This window comes from Gavia stellata, chromosome 4, assembly GCF_030936135.1.
Source record: "Gavia stellata isolate bGavSte3 chromosome 4, bGavSte3.hap2, whole genome shotgun sequence".
NCBI lineage: Eukaryota > Metazoa > Chordata > Aves > Gaviiformes > Gaviidae > Gavia > Gavia stellata.
In genome coordinates this window covers 10,481,120-10,498,693 of record NC_082597.1, presented here as the reverse complement: position 1 = coordinate 10,498,693, position 17,574 = coordinate 10,481,120, and the positions used below count along the sequence as shown (strand labels likewise).

General features: G+C 34.8%; 1 protein-coding gene across 1 annotated transcript in view; it reads right to left on the bottom strand.

Moving 5' to 3' along the window:
• The window catches only part of SEMA3E (semaphorin 3E), a 143,151-nt gene that overhangs the window by 85,521 nt on the left and 40,056 nt on the right, over positions 1-17,574 (bottom strand). The window lies entirely within an intron of this gene.

Here is a 17,574-nt window from a genome sequence, read left to right as displayed (position 1 = left end):
TCTACTGATCCAAATAACAGAAAGAGTTTTGCTGTGTTAGGAACAAGAAGATACGATGCCTACTATTAAAATCTAAAATAATTCCGATTTACTAGACAATTTTAAGATAAATTAAAAAATGCACATCCAGACCTGGCAGTAACGTTTGTAGCACTTTCTTTTAAGACTGCAATGTTCTCTAATGATACTGAACTAGCAATATAACTTTCAGTTCAGTTCAGATTCATGTGTTTAGACCAAAGACTGCAGTTTCAGTCTCCACAGTATTTGGCCTCTCCTCACACATTAATCATGTGTAATAAGTGGCAGAAGCCTTCAAAACATATTAACACAGGTGGACCTTTAGTGCTTATTTGTAGCCCTGTTGAATAAGCATGCTTCAGGCTGTTTGTATAGGTCCGGTAGCAGGGTTAGAACTTGGGAGTGATAAGGTTACCTAAACCGTAGCACAACTAAAGAAAGTCAAGCCATCCAAGAAAATCAAGGTTGATTTCTACATGTCACATTTGAAAACTAAATATGTACATTGCCTGAGGAATGCATTTGAAACAGCAAAGTCTGGTAGGAAAGAATGTTTTAAAAGCACTATTTCAGCAGAGATATTTCTACTGGGAATAAATAAACTGCTGAACGTGCCTCATTTTTTAATGCCCCACAGATGTAAACTGTACTTGATTCTATTGTCTGTAATTTAATTTAATGCTTGGAATGTTGTAGTATTATACAGTAACTGATACGCCCTTTGATTGAGAAACAGCCAGATGAAAAAAGTTTATAATTTTTCCTGCACTATAGAGCCTTCTTATTGTAAAGAAAAGATTAGTTTTAGCATGAATTTTTATTATTCAATCTTTATTAGAAATGACATACAGAACTAAGAGAAAGACAATGTCTGATTTATGTCTTTTCTTATTAATTGGAAAGCTTTTCTGTTATAGATGTATGGGATTTTTCTTTATGTTGTTAATTGTGAACAATATCTTGCAAATTTCCATAATGGTTCAATAGAAAGATTGGTTGAATAGCACCATCAGCAGTACTGTGAAATTATTTTTCTTCAATGATAGAATTGTTTTTTACCTATCCTTACCTCACTTCTGTTAAATACCTCTAATTCCTTGTGGAACCAAGCACTTAGCATTCAGTACAAGAAGGATGCAAAGGAGTGCAGTAATATTCAAAAATATTTTTCACTTTGAAGTATTTCTAGTCAGAGAATTAACTTAAATACTTATATTAATGCATAGCACTACATTGTGACTCATGGTGTAATAGAATTTTACTGGTTTACTCCATGTTATTTCAATAAATTTCTAATACATATGGATTAGAAAAATAATATATTTTGACGTGTCGGTACTTTGGTTTCTTTTCAAAGCAGAATAATTCTGTTGTTCTGCAGCTGTTCTTCAGACAACCAGCCAGATATAGGATATTTCCATTTTTAGAAGGGGCTAATGGAATATTTATAATGCAAAAATTCCTCAATTAAACAAAAAATGTATTTAACCTTTTTTTAAAAAACTGGTCATATCTCCCATTTTTCTGTAACCAGAGCCTAGTTACAATCTGTTAAGTGACCTGAAGGCTGTTTTATTTTTTCCATAAAACTATACCTTCCTAATTTTATGAACTTTATGTTAGGAGAGTCTTAATGGGTTATTGTACTCACATAGACTAAAATTGCCAACACAGGTGTAATATATTGCTTATACTCATTTCATAACTTGTTTTAGAACATTGTCAGCTTCCATCATTTTAATGTGACTGTTGCAGCTCTGACTTTTCTAAAAGTGTTTACGACTGGAGTGTTGAGTGTATGTGAGAAGATAATGTTTTTAAACTGCAATTCAAAATTGTGGAGAAGATGTTGAACATGTGCTAGAACCATAAAGACCTCGAAGCCAGAAGAAACTGAAAAATAAACAATCCAATTTAATTTAATTTCATTTCATTTTCAAAATACTTTTATGTCAATGCTTCTGATTTTTAAGCTGATTCCATTATTTGACACATACATTTGACTATTTAGGTCAGGCAGTGCTTAGTTACACAGTGTATGAGCTTTTGTTTCTTTCATAAATTAATTTTAACATAAGCAACTGACCTAAAGTTATGGTTAGTTATGTGCAAAGTTTGTTTCTGACAGAAGCAAACTCACACAGAAGAGGCTGGAGGTATCTGGAAGCTTGTTGATGACCAGCAAACCTCAATCTAACAAAATTTTTGAACTGTTGAAAGAAAGTACATTTTTTGTTTCTCTCCACCATTGGTAACAAGTGTAAAAGCTGTGATTTGCCTTTTTGTTATATTTGGACAACAGATCTATACACATTACATGGTTTTTAGCACAATGTAGCTAATAGGGTATCAATGTCAAACTCAGGGATTTGTAAGTATCAAAGTATCAGTTTAACACTGTTTATTATATTATAAACAAGGAAAGACGGTGGTACTAGAGTGCTTATTTATTTACTCGTGTATACAAATCAATAGAAATAGAATATTGATCATTCATTAACATTATAAAATAATCTACTTCCTTGTGCTGAAGAACTGGAGATTGTTGAAGGCTGAATCAGTTGCTACTAAGGTTACCTTCTGAATATAAATATTTGCATTCCTTGGAGGATATTCTTCTCCACAGGAGTTAGGAGCACTTAGCTTTGGCTTTATGCCTAACTACACACCTTTAATGTGCGACTATCTCAAAACTCTTGTGCGCTGTATTGTACGTAGAGGTTAAGTGTGGCACATTAAGCGGAGACCAATTGCAATTAAAAATACGATAATGGCATTAAAATATGCACTGCCATAGCTTCAGTAAGGTCTCTTGTCTGCTACTGTCAATAGGAGCTCATTAGGGTTTGCTTAATTATGTGTGCGCAGGGAATGATGTAGCTGCTAATGGTGTGGAGAGTGGCACCTCAGCATTTTAAAACCGATCTTCACAGTTTGGCATTTCACTCTGTATGGGGGGGGAGGGTAGCAGGTTTTACTTTCAGAGCTGCTGAGAATCTCCAGTTTTCTGCTGACTTACTTGAGGAAAAAGCATGGAAAAAAAAGAGGTATTTGGTAATGTTTATTTAAGACATATTAAGTAGCAGAAATATGTTAAACAGGCACCAACAGCACTGCACAGAAGAATAATGAATTATATGGCAACAATAGGGTTGCTGTGCTAGATAATTACACAGGTCTACACAGTGCTCAGCACATAGGAATCTGCCATTTAGACTTGGTGAGCTAACAAACTCTGAAAAGTATTCCAGCTCATTTAAAAGTCTACCTTGAAAGTGGAAGCTGATATACTGTTGGCAGGTTGCTTGCCAGGTATTTTGTTCACCTACAAGTTCAAAAGGTATGAACCTCTGAGCTTCAAGGCAGGGAGAGGGGAAGTTGCCTCTGAAAAAAACAAGGGCAATAAGGCAAGAAGAAGATGACTGAAACTAAAACTTTTTATGTCTTGAAAAGAACATGCACTGACTACTGGGAAAGCATCAATTACTACTGCTGTGAGGAATAACTACTGTTACTAACAAGCATCCTCACTCATATAAATGACAGCACATGTTTTAAGAGACAGATTCAGTGGCAGATTTTTAATGAGCTCACTTCATAGTTACAAATACTCTGTTGCTCTCCCACAACACAGAAGTGTTTAATGTCTTCCCTCATGAAACTTTAACAGTTAATTTGCCTACTGTTTCTGTAAAGATCTGATCTTTCCCTTTGAACTAGTTAGTAAGCCACGTATTAATTTTCTTGGTTCAGTTTTATAAAAGATTTTGAAAAATTCTTAGCCCTTTTTCTTTCATTATATGGATGTGGCCCACTACATGTCATGCAGCAGCTTCTCTTTGTTCCTCCGCGTGTGCTAACACCAGAGATAGTTGTTAGCATGCAAAGAGCATAACTTGCAATGCTGGCGCTGATGCCCCTGGAATAGGAGCAGAACCAAAGGTTGAAGAAGCCTCGGTGAGAGCTTCAGTGGTGGTCACAGGCTTTTACTGGTTCTTTTGCCTCTTCCACACCTCTCTGTGAGCATTTTTTTTTCTGTGACACGATCCCCAATTGGAATGAAGTAAAGTAATGGTTTAAAGGTGACTGCTTTGGCTTCTGCATAAGTGGATACTCTCACTGTAGTTTAACTCACTTCTTTTCAGCATTGCTTCCAGGCCCATACTCAAGCTATATCTGTCACTGAACACTGAAGTTGTCTGTCAAACACAAGTATAGGATTCCAGCACTGCTGACACTTGTTTTTATTTATTTTTTTCCCTTGCATGAACACCATTAGCACATGTCATGTCATGTGTGTCAACTCAAATTCAATTTTTTTTCATTACATGTGAGATGGAAAATAGACTAGCAATGGCTTTTTCTGTTCAAATACTTTGTTAACATTACACTCCATAGAAGCTGTAGAGCAAAAAATATTCTTGCCAAGAGAGATGAAAACTGAGTGTGTGGTGGAGAAACCAAATATTATGGCAGCAGGAGTGTTTAGTGGAAACACTCCCTGGAAAGCCAGGGCTTTTTGGTGGGTAAGTGACAAAAAAGGTGACTAACTGGGAGGATGACTAATTCCCTTTTGTATATAAATGCTGTAGGAAAAAGTCTCATAAAAGAAGCAACTAGCTACAAATGTCAAGTGTGAGATACTATGAATGCACAGATTAATCAAACTAGGCTATATCCCACTAATCATATATCTCAAAATGGCATAAAAAGAGCTTTACTTTATACCTTTTTTATGCACTGTTGATGGACTTCATGCATTTTTGTGAAGTAGCCAAAATGTCAGCTTGACAAATGTTTTCATGTGATCAAAAAGCTCAAAATGGTGCTATTTCTATTGCATGCTGATGAATGCAGGAAACTATAGCATAATAAATTGCAGTGTCTGGAATCAAGGGTGATTTTGATCGTCTTGGCAAAAAATTCTATGACATTTGACAAAAATTTATGGAGGAAAGTCACTCTGAATCATGTTTTTTCTATTCTGCATTCCATTCAATTATGAGGTGTAAATGAACAAACCAAGAGATAGTTTTCAGAGAATGAATTAAAATTCATTTGTACTAAAAAGTGAACATAGTGAATAACTCTGTGTTAGCAGTCTTATTATAGAAGAAAAATAATGAATTATATTCAGTACTTGTCAGCATTATCTAAATTGCATTTAGCCACTCTTACTCTTAAATAAGACAACAAATAACATCAATAATAAAGAGCTGTAGCTGATGCAAATACAACATAACCTGTATGGCTGTGAAACTACCACCACTGAAAAGTTTTAATGCTGTAATAGGCCCTGCCAGTGTGAAGACTATGGTGTCCTTGGCTGCATATGTATTACTAAATAAAACCATTTTATGGCTCAGAGGCCACATGGCATACACCCATAAAACTAAACTGTTCCACTGTCTTCATCTCCAAGCAACATAACGTCATCCAATCGCCCTATGTAGAATAGTCCTTGTTGTACTGTTTCCTGAACCATGCCCAAATATTATTTGGAAGAGTGCTAGTTTTCACAGTTGCCAAGAAGAACATCAAAAATTAAAATACTAGGGATAATCACAGGTCAATGCTTCAGTGGATGTTTGTGCCCTGGATTTTCTTTTTAAAAATATATGTAATCTTTACTAAATCTATCCCTGCTAGGCTTCTTTTAATTTGAGTAATTTCTTATTTTATTGCATGTCTATTTTATTCCAGAATAGAATATTTATTATTTAACTGATATATTACAGCAGAGATGAGAGAGCTAAGTGAGAAAAATTTCTGTTGTCCCATGCATCTCCAGTGTACAATAAAGGGCCCAGTTCTCTGCCTTTGAGTTTGAAGAAATAGTGGGGAAACATTCACTTGCTGCATCATAGCCAAGGAGTAATAATGAGCACAAGTAATGTTACCACAGTAATGTTAATGAGCAGTGGTAACTTCAGTTACCATCAGCAACAGCTTAAGGAAAGGAAAGTATATCTGTAATCTGTTAATTAAAATCTAGTTAGAAGCTGCTTTGACACACTTAGGCTGACCACACAGCTCAATAATAATAATAATCTTGTCTAATCCAGGAAGCACTTGAGTATGGAATGCAAAAGAGATTTCTTTTATTTTAATTAATCCAAATCTCATTCTGAGGGCATGTCCAGCCCCTAAGAAATCTGTATCATGGGAAAGGATCTAGGATCTAACAAAACAGGCTAGTTCACAGTGACAATATTTGAAACAATTGCTTCAGATCATGGAAATTGTAATTACATTGAAGACAGTGAAATAATATAGGTCCCTTTTACCCAGCATGGTCTCCTCATCAGATAAACATGTGTTCTACAGTAGGTATACATTCATAAAGCATATGATATTGTGCATAGGCACAAACTCTGGTCCCTGGGGAAAACAGTACATTTGCGTGAAAAATGTTATTTTTTATAAGTAACTTAGCAACTGTGACTTGTTCTAGAGCCAAGAACAGAATCTAAAAGTTGTAGTTAGAATTTTGCTTCAATGTTTTTTCCTTCTATCATCAGTGCCCCCCACATTCTGAAGTGTTAGGGTTATATACTCATGATGTGGGGATTCCTGCTTAGAGTAGAGCTTCAGATAGGGAGGGAGCTGTATGCTATGTCTCCTTAAGGAGTAATCTACAAATGATTGCTGTGATTATGAATACTTTATTTAGAATTTCAAGCTTTTCCCTTTTTTTGTGTATATTAGTATGATCTATACTATAAACCATAATAGTATAACTCTGCCAACCTCTTACTCAACTAAAGCATGAGAGAGTTTCATTTTCATATGCCTCTGTTAACCTTTGCCTTCTCATTTAAACTATGTGATAAATCACCATCTTGTTTGCAAAAACCAACTTTTCTCATTTTAAAAATGAATAATAAGCATGAGTGTGCTACGGGATCAACCTTGCCATGCCAATATATCCTCACTTGCTTTTTGCTGTAGGCATAGTGCTACATTTTCCAGTCTATAATGTAGACATGCTGAATTGCATAATCCAAAATTAAACAATCATCTAAACTACAAAACCACATCAAAGTAACACAAAGGAGTTAATTAACCCCACAAGAGGATTACAGATATGTTTTCCGCTGCTTCAAGTCCATTTAGCTAATTGTTCTGAAATATTTTTTCTGATACTAAAAAGAGAATGCAAGATTAGTTTTAAGTTAAATCATTTGTTTATCTTGACTGGCATTTTTCTGCTGACCCTGGCAAAAATTTGATGCTTCTGGAACTATGAATAATTCTAATACTGACCCGGTGACATAGGACATGTGTTGCCCCAGACTTTTCTAGTATATAATACATGTCTAGAAGCATGAAAATCGATTGCTATGATCATTTATGAATAAGTACTAATGTCAATAGCATTAATAACTCATAGCTAACTCTTTTGGTACATTCAGTTGTATAAGTAAAACATTCAGTCCTGCAAGTTGCAGAAAGCACATAATCCTTTTAATGTGCTTCCACTTTATGATGTGGATATAATTTTAAGCAATATTGTATGTGCGTCTTCATATTCAGTTACCCATAGTATTTGAGAATATAAAATCTTTCCCAACTCTCTGTTAAGTGTTACATTTAATTAGGTCCTTCATAACTAGATCACATTTAAATACAATCAGATAAGATTAGGACAAATAAAAAGCCACAGTAATTAATCTTAAGTAAGAAGAAGATGATACTATTAAACTGGGCTAAATATCAGCCCCAAGATATTAATGTCTTCAATATTTTTAACTATTAATGAAACAGAAATATTCCCAATGCACAATTCCGGCAGTTAAAGTTTGAATATGCCTTTTCAAGAAAATATTTGCCTTTTTCTCAGTTTACTAGTGTTGCGAAAAATGTGCCACTAGAACAAAATTTTCATTAGAGGTATCAAAGTGTAAAACATAAAATTATTCAAACGCCAACAATAGAAAACCTTAAACAATGAGCTTATGGAGCCATTTAAATTAATAAAGCATCGTGTTGATGTTCAGTGCTAGGTAACATAGTTTTGGTTGAAAAATGCAGAGCATGATAAGATTTTTCAGAATTGTTTAGAAATTGAGAGCCTACTAAAGTTTTCAAAATTACCCATACATATTAGGCAATCAGGTCCCATTATTTCCAATCTGGCTAGGTTGGAAAATCACTTTGATCCATTTTCAGGCACCTGAATTCCTTTGAAAATACAACTATTTGTGACGTAAAACTTCTGTCACTGACGTCTTGTGTTTACAAGAAGCTCCTATATAAGGGCATAAGCACAAATCCAAGTTTCTTTTTTCAAATATTTTTTCTTTTTTCATTTGTAGAGGATAAATACAGATATTTGTATGGTACAGACATGTTAATGTAGCATTTACTTTATTTCTAAATGCAGAATTTAAAGTAATATTTTTTTCATTGTTCAACATTCTTGGATTAGAACTTTATAAAAATACTAAGTATAATTTGACAAATAAAAATGTCTGCATATGTTGCAAGAGTCCCGTCTCCTGATCACTGAAGGTTATTAGAAGGCTGAAAAATTGTTATCCCTCTCAGGGAAAGGTACAAATATTCTAGAAACTTTACATTGGTGTTTCTCTCATTTAGTTTAATATAGTTGAAGACGACTCTCCCAGGAGAAAAATATAAACAAAATTAATTACAAAAATACAATATTAAGAATGTAAATAATATAGTTTTCTGTAGAGGTCTGTTCACCTTTTATCATCTTCACCTACTCTTCACTTTATTAAACTTTGTAACCTTGCTTGAAGTACAAACAAAGGCAAAAAAAAAGAAATACTGATCTAAGGTTGCTATACATAATCCTTTACTCTAACATTTCCCCTTGAGAATGCATTCATGCATTCTATAAAGCAGAAGAGAAATTGTACATATTTAGGAAAGTGTATGTTATGCCACTTAAAACTTATTACACTTAAAACCAGGTAAATGATACAAGAGATGTCTCTCTAGAGGCCAAAGACACTAAATAACAAAGCTATAGAGAACAAAAAAAAAAAAAGAAAAAAAAAGAAAACGAAAGAATACAAAGAATTTAACTCATCTGCTGCTCATTAGCGTACAGTAACTCACAGACTAGATAAACATATAAATGGACTCCCTGCTGTTTATACCTAACCATTGTTTGCATGGTAATATGTTCTATCAGCATAAATGTGGCTATATTCCATTCTGGTCACGTTTTTGTGGCATGTTCATTTTGTTTCATTTATAAGACCTGCTGATGTCACACGGAAAACTCTGAAACAAACAAAGTCCATTCAGGGAAAACACAGTTGTAATAGAATGTGTTTGCTGTTTCACTTTTCTCCTTGCATTATTCCTGGATACATTTGTACAAAAATAGTTTCTTTGTCTCCGAAAGTTCACTTTCTTTTACTGCTTACGATTTGTAACTGAGGTCATATTTCGAAATTTGCAGTTTTGCAGCTGCTTACTACTGTATTGCTACTACACAACTCAAACAGGATTTTTCTATGGCATGAGTGGTGATGGGTGGGAGATCATCTGTGTGAAAGGAAAGGAGAGGACACTGCACCACACACTGGTACTGTGCTCCATGGGCTGTGTGCACCACCAACCTGAGACTTCTTTCATATCATGCTGCTTTAGCTTTTTTCCTGAGTAAAAGTCAGTAACTCTGGCTCCTGAGCCTCAACAGGGACACCATGGGTTCACAGGGCTTTGCTGTAGTTTCTGGCACCAGAAGTAGGAAGCTGGAGAAGTTTTACAGAGCTGCACAAAATTTCTACCTTCTCACTTGGAGTCCCAGTCCATAGGCTCAGCCCTGGTAGGTAATAATGAAGTTTGTCTTAAGGCTTGATATGGGAAGTAGTGCTCAGCATCCTCACTGGTGTTGGGCTAGCATCCGTTAGCAGTCTTACCCATGCCTCCTCTAATAGTATTTCCCAATTCCTTTGGAAATACTTTGCTTAATAGATTTTAGAGGCCTTTTTTTTTTTTTTTTCATGACCAATCCCACTGCCTGGTTAATAATCTCTCCAGGATCAGCCTTTAGATTTCTGTTTTCTCCTTCCCTGTGGGTCCCAAAAATCTTGGCTGCAGTTTTTAACAGTCATTTGTTATGGACCTTTATGTTCACTACCAAGCATTCGGTACTATTAAAATTTCATTCAATTTATTTCAGTCTAACTCTCTTTTCTTGCAGTCATCTATTTTGTGCATTATACGATAATTTCATTAGCACACTGCTTGTTTTTATGACAAGCCCAAAAATAAGTCTATTAAACAAGATGCATTCCATGAATAACCCTTCTGGAATTTGAAAAAAAGCCCTTCTTCAAGCCCAGGTACTCTCCTTTCTTTATTTATTTTATAAGGTGTGTGCTAATGCCTGTCCAACCCTAACCTTTTAGCTGACTAAGAGCATCTCATAGCACTATATTAAATATTTTACTGAAGTCTAGACACATTTGCTCTACTACATTTCATCTGTCTGAAGAAATGAATCATATATCAAATAACAATAAATTAGTACAAGTAAGTGCATTTATCTTTGATGAAGCTGTCTTCAGTGTCATCTCACCGTCAGTTTAATTCCATGTTTTAAGGACTGTTTTTTCCTTTAAGTTGAAAAGATATTCCACCTAAATTTAGCAAAACAGAATGTAGGCATCTAGTGTAAAGTAGCCTTTTAGGTTCCAAATAATCAGTAGGCAGACATAAGCATATGTGAAGAGTAAATCACTTCATACATATGTACCTATATATATACACAGACATATTTGGAACTGCATCATACCTATTTTCTCTCTTGAATGAACTGGAGCCATACTTGTAGATAACTGGATAAGCCTATAGTTTGGGTTGAAGAGGATTGTATCCTTCTGTCAAGGTTATCAAACTCCTAATTTTTTTTTTTTCTAAATCAAATAGAGACACTTCTCTTGTATATATCTATTGTTACTAATAATCTTTTATTCTATATTTGATATTACTACCCTTATTGAAAGCAAATTTTCATTTAGCTTTGGGTTATACTTCATTTCTAAGTTCTGCTCAATTCTTACTGAACGGTGATCTAATTGCTGTCTCCTTTATGTTCTTGCTTTTAGACACCCAAAGATCTTACAGCTGCAGCCACTGTGAAGGCTAAGCTGCTTAGATTTTTTTTAAAAATGTGTATTATATAAGTTTATTGAATGTGGCATCAGGAAATAAAAAAGAAAAAACAGATTTTATTCTGCTTTGATGAAGACAGACTAATCATATTAAAGAAAAAAGCCCCTACTGACTTTAATGGGCATGATTTAATGGACCCTAAGAAAAAAAGCATTGATGCAGCCAGCAGACATACATTCTACTGCTTTGCTCAAAGCATGTCTGGGAAAGCATGTCTCCCAGTTCCAGTCTCCCAACCTACCATTGGGTACAACAGAAGTACTTGACTAAGAACAGTAGCTGAACTGACAGCTTTTTCATTTCATAGGCTTTTGCTGCTGCATTTTAACATGCCTGCTACAGATATTTTTTTTCTGAAAGCCAGTTGAGGGTGCCAATTCTAAGGATACTACTCTGAAAATACAGAAAAAAAATCCACTTCTGTACGTATAAACATAACTATATCCTTATGTCAATGTTATTTTTTGTGCTTTTCGATGTCAAATTGGACAGCAGTGACACAAAGCCCATAATATGAAGTAAAATGAATTCCAGATGGATTGCCTCAGTTTGTTATTTCAGTAGCATTCAGAACAATTTCAATTTATTTTTACTAAAAATTGTAGCTTACAAAGATGCCTTTGATGGTGTAGCTCAAGGGTGTAAATATATAAATATATACCTGTGCTTTAAAATGAAGACCCCAAAGTCCATAAATGTCAGTAACAGCTAGTCAGATGCTCCAGGGTATGAGATTTAGAACCTTTAGCAGTGATCTTCATCAAAACTTTTCTATAATTTTAGAATTTTATTATTTTTATATATATATAAATTGAGGACACGTTCCTAAAATGCTCTTAACTTTTCTTATTTTGATTAAGACATCCTTATCTATCATTAACCATTCATTAGGAGACTTCAGTGAAATTGCTGTGAAGTTGTTTTATGAAGTAGGGTGCAATTCAGTTAGCCTAAAAAGTTACGTTAGTGAAAACGGAGAAGGCTTGTGCAGCCAAATGACTTAACGTGCATTTGACCCTAGCCTAACAGTTAGTTCATTATTTTGGAGGGAAAACTCAGGTTCTTGTTCCTGCTTCCAAGGACTATTTTTACATTTTAATCCAAAGATTGCACATACCTTTCAAGTTATAAGGTGTAGGATCTGATGACATTTCTTGATGAATTGAATACACTAATCAGTGGTTTATTGTTTGGAATTTAGATGAGTTATAGGCTCCTAAAGGCCAACGTATGTATGGTTGAGACAGACTGGATCTCATTCTAAAAGGTGAGAAGAAACAACCGGAATGGCTGAACATAATTGCTTGACTTGCTATGTCCACTCTGATTTCTTTTTCATCTGAAGAGAAGGCAATGAAGATAGATAGATTGAATATTGATTGAATTGGGTTGTTTCTATAGATTAAAAACTATGCATTATTTCACATATGACCTCCTGTAACAGAACACCGGTTGTTTAATGATAAAACTCAACAATTCAGTTACTAGGACAAATCAAGTGGTTTAGGTTAAACATGGCATGTTTAACTGGCTGAAGGTTGTCATACTCAGCACTAATATCGGATTGAATTTCAGAGGAACCTCAAGGGGAAAAAAAAAAGGAAAGCAATTTTTGCTGACTGCTTCTCTTCAATAGCCTGAGTATAGGAGATCAGTTCAGTCCTCCAGATCCTGAATGTTTTATAATTTCCTTTGCACCCTTCTCAATAATTTTTTGACTCGTGGATTCAGACTCATTCCACCCCAAGTAAGAACTAATCAGAGGCACCAAAGCTACATACCCAGTACCTAAATTCCCTAATAGTTAATGGAGAGAAATATGACCCTCCAAAGAGTAATTTAGCCTACTTAAGATCAGCATTGCCCTCTGGAAAGGCCCATCCTTTTCCACTGACTGCATGAGCAGCTTAGTAAGATCATAATATTAGTTTAAGCATTACAGGTGCCTGAATTTAGGTAAGATGAACATGTGCTCTGACTCCTATAATGAATGTAATGACACAGATGTGGTTATGATGTTATATGAGATGTTGCTTCCATGCTGTTTGGTCTACAAACATCTTGTATTATTGGTGGAGAATGTGCTACTTTTATAGTCTTTGAGCTAGGAAAGTTACTTTCAGTCACAATGCCAGTACATTATGTATTGTGGCAGTATGTGTAGTGGGTAGTGGCAGTAAATATTTTCCTGCCTTTGCTAGTTATTTGTCTTAGCTCTGAACTGCAGAGAACCACCCACTCAGCTGCAAGAATAGTTCAGTCCCTATGCCATTCAGTCTTCACTGCAGACTCTGGGACCACCAGGAATATCCAAATATCTGAGCTCCAGATTGTCTACACAGTTTGCCAGTTACTATTTACTTGCTAGCCAATTTATTGCATGCTTCATGTCTTGTACTAATAAAGATATTCAACCCTATTTACTTCATTTAAAAAAAAAAAAAAAAGAAAAAAGTAGTACTTAACATTCATTAGAATGTTATTAGAATATATGTCAATCAGAGTCAAGTCTATTTTGGTTTTAGGCCAAAGGAAATTACAGATACACATTATTTCTATTAATTGCAACTAAAGTACTTTTCAAAACCTCACTAAGTGCCAAGAAAATTGCCATCAGAAATTGCAGTGGTAACTCAAGCTTTTGTAGTAATTGCAATTCACTTGCAATTTCAATTGTTTTCAGTCAAGTGCATTAAAAACTGCTAGGGTTGCTGTTAAGGCTTCCAGGGCAGGAGGCATTTGGCAATACTCGTACAGCCAAAGAGGTCAGAAGAATGGGCTCTGCTTTCACTTTTACATTTATAGAATACTTTCATTTATAGCACTTCTCAAATAAGATCTCAGGATCACATTTGGAGGACAGGTCAATTACATTGTCCTTGCATCACAGCCTAGAAACTTTTAAGCTTAAAAACATATTTTTTCCCTAAAGATGCCGATAAATGCCTAACACCTTACAAAATCTGACATTAAAGGTAGGACATCCAACCTCAGAAGTCTGATATGTAGATGTGTTCTAGCTGTGTAATGTCTCTACAACAGAGAAGTGAGTCGTTCTAGGAAGATAGCTGTTCAACTCATCCTTATATAAGTCCAACATGGCTGTGATAAATTGTGCTCCAGAAGTACTTATTTCTCTTCATTGGTTATAAAGAATACCCAATATGACAAGCTCAGGTATAGCTATTGGCACAAGAATTTGGTAGTCCTATTTGTAAGTGTATTACTGATATAGATTTCATTACCCCCATCCATCTGATTCACTTGCAGTTCCAAACTGATTTTTAAAGACCCTTTATCTAAGCATGTTGGTCCATCTGTCTTTAATATCTTTGGATTTCAGACTCTGGTCACAACCCATTTATAGAACCATTGTCGTCTTGGTACACAGACTATGTTTTTTGGTATTTTTTTCTCCTGGGGACTCTCTGTCAGCACATTGTTTTTTCTCTTTAGTCCTCTTGGATTACTTACATTATCAAGCCAACAAATAAAAACGCTATAAAGCATCTGAAACATTTTCAACATGATTCTGTGATAATTAAACAAAAGTATGCTGTCCTGATAGATATAGATTAAACTTCAGGTGTTACTTAAATGTCCATTATCACCTATTCATGCATAGTTGAGCTGTAGTACTGCCTCCTGTGCACGATTTAAAGCAAAACTTCCAGATATCTTTCAGTTACTCTGTTAAAATATTTGGCACAATCTGTCTAAGAATAATGTTTTACTTTCGTGTTTTCCTGGAAGTCAGCTTAAGTTTAACAGGTTATCAGTCGATCAAAATATCTGAAAACATGGTGATTGAAATAAAATAATAAATATCACTGTGCTGGAACTAGAACCAGAGATTTAGGAGGCAAAATTTAACGTTCATGCTTTTGGCCTTCAGTTTTGTTTGAAGTTTTTTATCCAAAAAAACAATATGAAGAGGGACAGCCTCCTGGTTAAAGCTGGGCTGAAAGCTTTTTTGTTCAGTATTTCTTAGCTCTTACTCTGATTATAGGATGGTCTTCCAAGGAAGTATTTAAAAGGCTATTACAGATCATCTTCTATAGAGTGTATTTCAAAATTCCCATGACACAATATTCAGATTAACAATACATTAGTGAACACAACTAACATGTCTGATGACTTTATGTTGTAATTTTAAAAATCCAATTGTTGCTGGCTCTTCAGATCACCTTTGGCATCTCAAATCTCATCAGAGTAAATAAAATAACATTCTCTTGGTTCAGCAGTTACTAGGGGTAAAAGAAATCACTGAGGCCAAAACTAAGCCTGTCACACTGAATAGTGGAATTCATCTGACAGCCACAGTTCCTGCTCAAATCACATAGTGTCTTGAGGTCTGCCCACAGCTGGTCCACAGACAGCAAAGGGGATGTTATTAAAACTGTTATAAGTTTGGCTGATTATGGAAAATAATTGGTTAAAACTCCAGTCTCCCCCAACACCTGTGGAAAACCTAACATCAATGAGGAACAGATCACACAAATTCATGCAGCCCTTATGATCCTGGATCACAATTTGCCAAGGCTTCAGAGATTAGGCAACCTATAAAAAAGTTCTTACATAATTCAGAATGAGAACCATCACTTCTGAACCAAGTGGAGGATTTCACAAGACTTTTCTTTCACCTGACCTGATTAAACCATCTAAAATGGTCTATGAAAACACTCCAGATGAAACCGTATATTCTGTACTGATGCAGCCAATATGTCTGTGCATGTTTTAAAATAATGAAACCTGCCTTGGAAAAAATAAATTCATGTACATAGAATCATATGAAACAAGCAAGCAAAAAAATCAACACCACACTCATTCTCACCTAAGATGCTATGGCCTCTTAATGTAGAATGTTTACAATTATTACACAAGAAAAGTTAAAATATCAGTTCCAAACATTCCTTTTATTGAACTGGTTCTTACTGAAATAAATTGATTTTATTTCTTTTTAAACCAATGTAAATCTGTATGTATGGTACCATGGTAATTCTTGGTGGGTTTATGGCCAATTATTCATTTTACTCTGCAAGAGTTCACTTCTATGTATCAGCAGCCATTTGGCACCAAACAACTCATTGGTTTAAAGTTACCAAAGAGGTTCTTCTGATAAATTCATAAATTATATCTTGCCATCTAGCAACATTTGAGAAGGATTTTTTCAGTGGACTTATGAATTTTGTAGGCCTGACCAGGAGATTAGTAATTACAAATTGTCTCCGTAAGTTCTTCATCACAATTTAAATTTATGTTTTCTCGTTTTTTCTGTCAGAATGCATTTACTTCGGAGAGAAAGTTTGTTTAGGGGCTGCTTCACACAGTCTTTTTATATCATTATATTCATCTCAAAACTAGTATCATTGAGGCAGAGGAGTCCACTAATTGCTAGTATAGAGATACTCATAGGAATACATCCATATCATTTCAGCAATACGAAGTCTGTACAGAAATCTCAAGTTTCACTTCATTTTACTTTAGTCGACACAAATAACCTCATAATCCTTAGAAGACTCTGCAAGCACAAACAGAAGGACCCAGCTGTAAACTGTGCTGAAGTAGCAGTAAGGAAATATGTCACCGAAATAGCATAATGCTTTCTCCATAGCCTTCAGGCAGTTTCTCCCCTATCAGGCAACATCTTAGATTTAAAATGCCTGCTTTGTTCTGAAACTGCCATATCATTAAATCAACCTCTTTTTTTTTGGTCTCAACTATGCTAGTTATTAAAAAATATAATTGACATCTTTGATGGATTAAGTAATGATCCAATAAAACTGCACTCAGCCAGAAAATACATTTCTGACTATGTAACTCTTATGTTGAAGAGTTCCTTTATGAGAAAAAAAAAATTAAGAAAATACCAATTGGTTCTAATTAGTCTATACCTGTTCCAAAATGCAGTGAGATAATCTCTTTTATTAACAGATGGTGAATATTTAAGACTTAAATCCTCCACAATACAGGCTAATGCAGGTATCACTGTAATCAGAAGCACATGATGATGGGGAAAATCATATCCCTAAATGTGATTAAATACAGACATAACAAAGAAACATTTATAAAAATATTTACTCTTTTTGGCTTGCAGGCACTAAAATGACAAAAGCAATTACACTATATACCTTGCAACTGTTTGCTAGTTAAAGTAGATATTGCAAAATTGCCCTGTAAGATATGTAACAAATGCTCAACTTTATGTCTTAAAAACAAACTATCTATTGGAATGCAAATCGTTCTTTAATACCTGAGATTTTTCCCAAAAGAATGAAACATTTTGACTCCTTTCTAAAGAGATGCACCACTTTGTATGTTTAATTACCATTCTAGAAGCTGAGAAACTGAAAAAAACCCCCGGAATTATTGATTAAAATGAAGCAGAGTGCA